The sequence below is a fragment of the Rhipicephalus sanguineus genome, unplaced genomic scaffold (genome assembly GCF_013339695.2).
Source record: "Rhipicephalus sanguineus isolate Rsan-2018 unplaced genomic scaffold, BIME_Rsan_1.4 Seq9257, whole genome shotgun sequence".
Taxonomy (NCBI): Eukaryota; Metazoa; Arthropoda; class Arachnida; order Ixodida; family Ixodidae; genus Rhipicephalus; species Rhipicephalus sanguineus.
Genome location: NW_023616303.1, coordinates 3,494 through 13,867, shown reverse-complemented (window position 1 = coordinate 13,867; position 10,374 = coordinate 3,494). Strand labels below are relative to the sequence as shown.

The 10,374-nt window shown below is 45.2% G+C and overlaps 1 pseudogene; it reads left to right on the top strand.

Annotated features, from left to right (window-relative positions):
* Window positions 1–269: 269 nt before the first annotated feature.
* Window positions 270–1,655, top strand: LOC119378684 (uncharacterized; annotated as a pseudogene).
* The last annotated feature ends 8,719 nt before the right edge of the window (window positions 1,656–10,374 follow it).

The following is a 10,374-nucleotide window of genomic DNA, read 5'->3' as shown; positions in this document are numbered from 1 at the left end:
TCGGCCTGGTGCGCCATCGACAGCAGTCACTGGCTGTACAGAGAGTGGCCAAAACCCTGACACACAGCTACGCCCACAAACTCAGGGGCAGCAGGCAAGTTGCGAATACGTGGCTTCCTGAGGGCATTTTTTTCAAATTGAGCTTTATTTGTTCGCGAACATTTAGAGACATTGTTCCTCGATATGAAAATTTTGTTGCTTACTTTATTTTATTTTTTAGGTTAGTAACGGTCAGGGCATGCTGACGCAATCCCTCGACACAACAGGCAATGAGGTAAGTTAAACATGTGTAAATCTGCACGTCTACAAATCGATGAAACCTGTTATATTTTTTATTCTGACTGCTATCTCATTATGCAATTCCCCAGAGACCTCATCAAGCTGAGCCAGTTGATCTCGCAGACGCTGTTTCAGCACTACCTTGCCCACCCATTACCCATCAGGACGTGGGACGTGAGGTAAGTTAAACATGTGTAAATCTGCACGTCTACAAATCGATAAAATGTGTCATATTTTTTTTATTCTGACTGCTATCTCGTTATGCAATTCCCCAGAGACCTCATCAAGCTGAGCCAGTTGATCTCGCAGACGCTGTTTCAGCACTGCCTTGCCCACCCATTACCCATAAGGACGTGGGATGTGAAACAGATCCAGTGCCAACAGCTTCGCCTAGCTCAGATCTGGTGCATCGTGCTGTGGGGCTGAACACAAGGGCTTGTTACTTTGGTGGCTACGACACCATCTCGTTGACAGCTGGGGCAATAAGGAACCTGTGTGGGGTTGATGACAATGTTTTTTCTCTGCTTCTAAGTCTTCTTCCTCATGTGAGAGACAAAGCAAGTGACGTGAGCCTCGAGAACAAACTGATCATTTTTCTTTTAAAGCTTAAGCATGGTCTACCATTCAGTGCTATTGCAGTACTCTTTGGCGTCCACGAGACAACCGCATCCAGAATCTTTTTCATGGTTCTTGGCACATTGGCATGTGCAACAAGGCGCTGGATATTTAAGCCACCCTTGCATGTAATACGAGACACAATGCCAGAATGTTTCAAAGTAAATTACCCAGAGTGCACTCTTGTGGTCGACTGTACAGAAATTCGGACGGAGACGCCTTCAGAAGATGGGCAACAGCACGTGCTGTTCTCGACTTACAAGAATGGATTTACTTTGAAGTTTTTAGTTGCTGTTGCACCATCTGGGTTCATTGTTTTTAAATCAAAATCATTTGGTGGACGCTGCTCGGATACACAAATCGTCCTTGATAGTGGTTTCCTGAATATTGTTGAGACAGGCGACGTGATTTTGGCTGACAAAGGCTTTCCAGGAATTAGAGCGGGTGTTGCAGGAAGAAGTGCAGTGCTTATCATGCCTCCATTTTTCAGTGGGTAAGCAACAGTTTTCTGAGCAGCAGCTAAACACTACGTATAACATAGCACAAGTTAGGATTCATGTGGAGCGGGTAATACAGCGCATTAAAACTCATGGCATATTGCAACATCGCATTCCTGTGTCCCTTATCCCAGCCATGAGTGACATTTTTCACATGTGCTGCGTCTTAGCGAATCTACAAAGGCCTGTGATTCAGAACAATGAAAACTGACTAGCAAGACTTTAGTTTTGATGAACTTTTTCTCTAGTACAAGTGAACTTTGCTTTCAATGTATTTTTTTTTTCATTTCCGCTATGACATCTCCTCACTACATATTTTCAAATTTTATTTGTGTAAGGCTGATGAGACTTTCCTGGTCTGGCGTGCTCAAACTCCTTTATGCACTGTCATGGCAAGTTTTCATGCTTGAAGTGCTAATAAATCTACATCTTATATGCTGACTTGTGATTATGTGTTTTATGTACTATTTTACTACTTTTTTGATTTTGCATTGCGTTGCAGTCTTAGGTATGCCTTTCTAATCGCCAGCTCCAATACAGGCATATTCACTGCAATTTGTGTAATGAGATGCTCGTTACAATGGCACACAGAACATTTCTGTGACAAAATGTTTATTCATGCAAGTCCTGTGAAATTCCAAAAATGTATTATTTAGCTTCGAAAGTATGAAACGTTAAAAAGGTTGGCTTTGGTATCACATGAATTAGCATGACTAGCGACAACAATAGTGGGTCAACATGATCAGAAATGATGGAACATTGCACTATTTTGCAGTGGCGTAGCCAGGAATTTTGTTCGGGGGGGGCTCACGTTGCAGCGCGACCTCCTCATTGAATATTTAGAACGACTAAGTATATGAATAACATTTATTTATTTATGTATTTATTTATTTATTTATTTATTTATTTATTATATCCTCAAAGGTCCCATATGGGACTTTACATGAGGGGTGGGCGTCATAAATTGGTGGTATCGATGAAGGTGTATGTTAGGATGTGGTTGAGTCTGCTTCCTGGATGGCATTTTTGAAGCGCGCAAAATCGCGGATGACTGCTGCTTCGTTCGGAAGGTCATTCCAGTCTCGGGTGGTGCGCAAAAAGAAGGGCTGCTGAAATGAGGTGGTGTGGGCACATGGCGGAATCACAGCATTTGGACGACTTGTGCGATGACCTCGATGGACCGGCTGGATGAGGTGGTTGTCACGGGGGGTTGAATAAAAGAATCTGTGAAAAAGGCAGAGACGTGCAATACGACGACGAAGAGCGAGGGTAGAAAGATTTAACTGGGATTTGAGGGTGGAGACGCTCGAGTAGCGGGAATAATCTGAAACAATGAATCTAGTTGCTCGGTTCTGTACTGACTCAAGTATTTCGATATGATTAGTTTGGTGGGGGTCAAAGACAGCAGCTGCATACTCAAGTTTTGGTCTGACAATGGTGTTATAAGAGAGTAGTTTAACGGAAGGTGGTGCCATGGAAATGTTACGGCGTATGTACCCGAGAGCGCGGTTATCGGAGTGAATTATGTGATTTATATGGTCGCCCCAAGATAGGTTACTCGAAAGATGGACACGCAGGTATTTAATCGAGTCAGTAGCAGCTATATGACAGTTGTTGATTGTGTAAGTAGCCGGCGTGTGGTTTCGGCGACGATGGAAAAAAATTAGTAATGTTTTTTTCGCATTAAGGGACATCAACCAGGTGGTACACCACTGCTGAATGCGTGAGAGGTCATGCTGTAGAGAGGAGACATCGGTAGGGTTATTTATAGGGCGGTAGAGGACACAATCATCAGCAAAAAGACGGATGTTAGATTCAACGGAGAGCGGAATATCGTTAATGTATATTAGGAATAAAAGAGGCCCTAGGACGATACCCTGGGGCACGCTGGACAAGACATGCGAGAGGTCGGAGGAGTGATCATTAACATGCACGAATTGTTTACGGTTTGTTAGGAATGCTTTAATCCAGTTAAAAACATGCCGATGAAGGTTTAGACGCGAGGTTTTTTGAAGGAGACGGGAGTGGGGTACCTTATCGAAGGCTTTTTCAAAATCTAAGAACAGTGTGTCAATTGGGATGTTACGTCCATATCCATATGAAGGTGAATGTCGTGCAGGAATAATGTTAGTTGGGTCTCGCATGAGTGATCTTTACGAAAGCCATGTTGGTTTGGGTGAAAGAAGTTTACGGATGATAAAAATGTAGCAACATGAGAAAAGATGACGTGTTCCATGATCTTTGAACAAACACTAGTGAGCGAGATTGGTCGGTAGTAACCTGCAAATGAGCGGTCACCTTTCTTGAAGACCGGAAAGACCTTCCCAACTTTCCAGTGTAATGGGACTTGACCTGTGTCGGGTGACTGCTGAAAAATGATTGATAATATGGAACTGCATACATGTTTAGTATTTTTCAGAATATTGGCGTTTATGCCATATATACCGCATGACGAAGAGTTCTTTAATTGGTTAATAACTTTTACAATTCCCTCTGAATTGAATACAATCTTTGGCATTGGCGGAAAAGCAAAATGCGGAAAATCAGGAAGTTCGTTGTTAGGTTCGTTAGTAAAGACGGAACAAAATGCAGAGTTGACGGATGGAACGTCGCAGTCGGCAACGGGGGATCCAGAAGTGTCACAAAGAGAGACTGTGGTTTTGTCGTCCGGTTTCATAATTTTCCAAAAGCGGCGTGGGTATGTACATGTATTACCATCTACATACATTGTCACTGGTATTACCATTAATATGTATTACCAGTGACAATTTGTATTAGATGCTGCAAATCACTTCTTGAATGCTGCCCTCTGTTAAGAACAAGTAAGAAATGTGTTTTTTCGTAAAAATATTATGTTGGCATGCCCGCAAAATCTTTCCAGGAATAACTGTCTTCAATCTTTTCAATATTTGTGTTTGTGTGTGTAACAGGTACGGCAAATATCACGTCAACTTCGGAACTGCATCAGTTTTGAACTGAAGAAGCGCCTGATAACAAAAAAAAAAATGAACTCCACAAAATAACCAGGACAAGATCACATATTTTAATGTAGATTGTTTACGCAAAATGTTCATCTTTTTGCACAAATGATGCGGCCAGGGAAAAGCAAGAATGGGAAAGTACACCTCGAATACGGGCAAAATATAAGTCACCGGAAACAGTGCGCAGTATGCTTACGCAAAACTTCACAAATGTACATTTAAATATGCAATCAATAAACGGAACTAAGCAATGATCACTATACATAATGGCCAACTGATATGTCCTTTGGGCCAAGCTGCTGTCTCGGACGCACCATGTAAACAGAACTATAAAGGAAGAGCGCAGAAATAACGAAAGAAACTACTTCAAAACTGTTTTAAAAGTGCGAACCACTATTGTGCACTCAATTTAAAGGAAGGTTGCCGCTTCTAGTTCAAAAAGCAACGAAGAACAAAAACGACAAATGAAAGTAACAAACAATGCTGTTAGTACGGCTTCCCAATAGTTGAATTTGTTTGGTAACGCCGCGTATGCCGACCTCTCAGTGAACAAGGTGAAGCTGTCGATTGGCTGGTAATGTCCACCTGATGCCCGTATTCTTATGTTTATATTAGGTCACAGTGTTAACTGCTAAAAGGTACAAAATCCTCACGGCTTTAAAAGGTGGTGAACAATAATATTGCGTAAGAATTACGGGCTCATTGACCTGAACTCTGGAACAGTAGTGTCTTTTCCTTTCGTTTGCGCTGATTTTTGTCCTGCTCGGTATCAAAGGACAACGTTGACCCGGCGAGGAAGCTTAGCGAAGCGGTCAATGACTTCCGACACGCTGATGTCGGCATTTCTGTGGGCGTACAGAAGTGCCTGGCCAACCATGCGTTCCTCAGACATCGTGGAGTCTTAAGTAACCTCATACTTGAAAACGTTCGCTCTGCGCTGGCAGTGGTCACTGGAAGGGTGACTAGAATCCGGAGTAGCTTGTACACATTCGCACAGAACCTGCTGTCGCAGTGAGAGAGGGCATCGGTTCCTGTACCGGGGCTCTGGTTTGCTGCTTTGTTCGCCCACTTTGTCCACCATAGTCGCAGTTCTCCAAAACCAGCCCTCGTTTCGACGTCATGCGCAAAAACGGTCAGGAGATTTTCTGCTCCTTTCTCCCGATCATCTTGCATTGGTGGTATTGCGGATGATACAATTAATGAAAAGTCCTTTAGAAGTGTCCTGTGCTTTTCGAACCGTTGGTTTAACTGGGCTAGTACGTGGTTCATGAACGGAATGAACAGGGTTCTGCGAAAATATTCTTCCGCACTTTCGAATGCATTGCTCCCAAGGTTTTGCTTCCGGACACCGGCTCGACGGCTGGTGATCTCCACATTCAGTTTTTCTGCCAATGCCTGCATTTGTGCAAATATTTTTGAGAAAGAAACATTCGTGTTCTTGCGGTCACTTTCAATTGTCTGCTGTATCACTTCTATGTCGTCAATGGCAGCGCTCATGTCGATACTCCTCGTCTGCAGCTTCTTTGACAGTGGCAAAGTCAGTGCTAACACGTGTTCCGTCACATGCAGGCTTACAAGGAACGCTGGTGAAAAGAGTGCCAACATTAGACTGTTTGCCTGCACTGGACTTTCGCCATTTCCGTTAAACTTAATCTCCTCTAGTGCTGCGATCAACGGCTCAAAGAGGCTCACAAATGAAGGCACTGCATCGTGCTTCTCGGCCCAGCGCGTTTCGCATAGTCCCAAAAGGCGCTGCCTTGTAGGCTCAGGACAGCTCAAACTTATCACTTCGCAAAACGTGTGAGCGGCTAGAAGATTTACGGAAAAGGCTGACGTCGCCTTCAGAGTCCCAAAACAGTTTCGAATGTCTGTGATGGAGCATGCTGCACACACAACTAGATAAAGGGAGTGACACGCGCAGTGAGTACATAGAGTGCGGCTGGATATTTCTCACGGACAGCAGCTTGAACACCATTCGTTTTGTCGGCCATCGAACTTGCACCACCGTAGCCTTGACCACGGAGATGCTGCATGTTAATTCCCATTTCTATAAGGAGCCTTATGATGGTGTCGGCCAGGGCCAGGCCATTTGGTCGTGAATTGGTGAGACGGCCCCCCCTTGATACCGACCGCCAAAGAGGGGAGGCTACTAAATCCTTCTGCTCGATCCCTCGATAAATCGCCACTATATAGCACCGCTACGCTCGCTAACCCCCTCTTGGCTATGCATCTCAACATCTACTTGAAAAGGATTCATGCTGGGGCCGGGAAGGAAGAGAGGCAACGAGCTTCCCTTGGTTTACAAATATGTTATTTAATATTACTCATAAATGACATAGGCACATGCTCTCCGCACACAATACACGCTACACAAAATCACAACAAAAGAATACAACACTCGTGACAACATGCAGAAAACAGGAGGAGGATATCAATAACAATAAAACTACACGATTAGCACGAGAAGGCGAAGATAATACTTAGTCCCACTGCGCAACGTCCCAACTCGCTGCTTCCCGCTTCGCAAAAATTCGTGAATATAGAAAGGGGTGTAGCTCATCTCACGAGTGAGTCCATGATGTCGCAGGCCTAGTGGCTCGTTGTTCGGGTCAGTTCGGGTCGAAGCTCGTGAGTTGTCTTCCGGGTCACTGTCCCACTCGTCCAGCTACTCGCAACTCTCGATCTCTGCCGTCCTCATCGTCTCCATCATCCCCTTCATCGCCTCCCTCAGTCGTCATCTCGTCGTCTCTACTCTCTATCTCATTCCATCCTCTGCCTCGGTCCTCATCTCATCGTCTCTCATCTCGATCTCATCTCCTCGCATTCCATTTCTCGCCCTGATCCTGGTCTCGCGGCCGCTTTTCGTAGACCCTGACTCCGCCCCTCCGTGACACCCAACCAATTGTCACCATTTGCGCAAATATTTCCTTGTCGGCCAGCTTGCATCAGCCCGTCGACCGCCCCCCATAGCTCACAGCCACGTAAAACCCTCTCCTGAGGCAAAACAGAGCAAAAATGCACAAGCGCAAAACATGGAGAGGGCAATCGGCAAACTTTCCATAGATAAGGGGGCGCCCAGGAATCTCAAAGGCCAAACAAAGCGCGCCGCCTCCTATGTCCAACGCGCAGTGTTCTGAGCGCCGCGCGGAAATGCCTCTGGCTGTTCCCATCGCTCCCGTTTCTGCTGCGCCAGACGACCACATGTCAAGGTCGTGTTTCAACACTTGTAACAGGCGTCTTCGGTATGGTTCCCCGTAGTTGCCGCTTCTTCTCCCCGAGTGTCGCAGGCGGTCATTCACGGAAGCGCGGTAATGAGCCCTGGGAGCCGTGGAGGGAAGGCTGGCCCGGCCCGGCGGGGCCGGCACAGGGCTATCGCGAAGTCGCATGAATGAAATCAATAGGCACTCCGCTTTTCCCACGCCATAAAACTGAGGGGCGCGCATGCCGTCTCGCCGCTGCAGTGACCGCTGCCCGAGGACGCTGCCACCGATCCTGGTACTTTGCGTGGTGGTCCCCGCGAGGACCATTGAAAAAAGCTTTCAAGAACCCCGCTGCGGATTGCTGTCTTCGTCGTCTCCGGTGGGAAGGGGAAGGGGTCTTCTTTTCTTCGAGGCGTCGGTTAAGAGAATGGGTGTAAGCACTTTACGAGGCCGGGGGTCCGGTCAGCCCAAGTCGGACGTCACATTGGCACAAAGCCTAAGAACACTTCTTCGATTCCGTTCGCATCCTTATTAAGGTACCTTGCACAAACAGTAAGCTGCTCGATACCCGCAACATCCGTCGTTTCATCAGCAAGTACGGAGAAGCAGCCTGCAGCGTTTACTTTTGCGACTAGGCTTTCCTTGATGATTGCAGCAGAGATTTCTACATTTTGGTTTTGTACATATAAACTAAAATATGGGGCCTTATTTGGGCAACTTTCCAAATGCTTTTTTTTATCTGTGTCGCCACAATCCGCGCGCATGCGAAGCAGCTCTTTGAAGTTGCCTGTAAATGTAGAGGAGGCTGTGCTTGAATCCATGGGACCACTGTCTCTATGTCCACGGAGAGCCACACCTTGCCACCCGCAAAAGAGAACTGTCTCAATAATAGGCTGTAACTTCCTTCGGATCTCTCTTATTTAGCCATGGTCCAGCTGATCAAAAACACTGGGCACACATCCTGAGAAGGTTTGAAGAAAACTATCGGCTACCAGATGCATCGTCAGTGTGATATTTAGTGACTTCATGTGCACCGAAGACTTCGAGGGCGTGCTTCCACTTTTGAAATGGCTTGGATACGAGGACCTTAGTGCGCGCATGTTGGCCCTTGCCAATCTCACTTCTGCTAAAAAGGACTCACACTCGGCAAAACGCACCCTCTTAAAGCGCTGAGAAGCTAAGCCATCGGTACCTGTCCAGCCAAGCCACGTAAACATTCGTTTCTGCTTAAAATCGTTCATAGGCTTAAACATATAGCATGGCGGAGGAATCCAAGGAGAAGCTAGCAGTTGATGTTTTGTGTCATCATCCACTTTTGAGCCATCTGTGTAGAGCCCGATATCAAACTTGCATCTGCTAACATTTTGAGGGTCATAAAAAGATAAATAATTAAATAAATGATAATCAGGCTGAAGCCCAATAAATCCCACCACCCGGGTGACGCCGCTGGTTGGTGGTGTATGAGAGCACGAAAAATTTCGGGGGGGGCTGAAGCCCCATAAGCCCCCCCCCTGGCTACGCCCCTGCTATTTTGCCTCTACACTAGTGGCACATGGCAGAACACTTTTGCAATGAAAACTGTTTTCATAGAATTCCTGCTGAATACAAAAAGGTAAAAAAATATAGCTTCGAAGGTACAACACGCAAAAATGTTTGGCTTGAGTATCACATACGCTAACATGACTAGCTGCAATGGAAATGACTAAATGAGATCAAAAGCAATCAAACCTTGCAATGTTTTCCCTTTACACTGCATACTTCAAGTCGAGCATTCATTTACCTAGCTTGACCACTACACATGTAAATGCCACAGTAATGGGTAAATAAAGTTGTTGGTACGGCGTAAAACTGTTCTTTCTCTATGATTTGCTTTTTTTGGAGCAATGCACACAAGTTGCTAGCTTATCACAGACAGTAGGACATGCACTTGTTCAATGGACTGCCTGAAGTAATAAAAGATGAGTAGGTGAGTCAAAAACTTTCTGCAGTACTTTCTTGCTGCCAGGTATATGTGCATCATGGACGTTATGCATTAATACGATTGCCTGTTCAGAACAAACATTTTAAGCTGTAGGTGACTTGGCCTACTGCAGAAGTGACAAGCAAAGTATGGCAGCTAAAGATAAGGCAGCTGTAACACACAATGACTTTCGCAGTGGTTCTCACTTGCGGGCTTAAAAAATTCATCTTATTTCATGAGCTGCTGATATAAAATGAATAAAAGAAATGTTCTAGTTTAGGAATATTTTCGCTAAGAAAGGCTTCATCACGCTCAACAACAATAGTGACACTCTGCTTCCTGCTGTAAACAAAAAAGAAGCATTCCTTCGTGTTCGTGACGTACATTGCAACTTGCACTTGGCAATAATACTGATGGTTGCAGGCAAGCTTCAAGCTACCATTGTCGTAAACAATATAGTTTACATAACTCTGCTGCAACTCTGCGTCTATGATGTAATCGTCTTTCTGGAATAGGGACATTTGATTTTCCAGAAGTGTCACACCGCTGTTGGTTTCCAAGAGTCCATCAGGACTTGCACATAACCAAGGCTGAAGCGGGCTGATGACAAGGCCAACCTGCACATGGTTTATTATGTTTAATAAGGGATTAAAAAGTGTCATTCTGTAGTTTATTTTTCTTACAAAGGTCCCACTGCATGGCAGTAAGAACATGGCTAAATAAAGCCAGAAGCTCAGCTGGTTCAAAATAATGTATGCAGAAAAATGTGTAAGACGTGAGAGCAAGCGACCAAAAAAATGGCTCACTTTCAGCTAGTGATAGTGCACATGATGCATACTGAT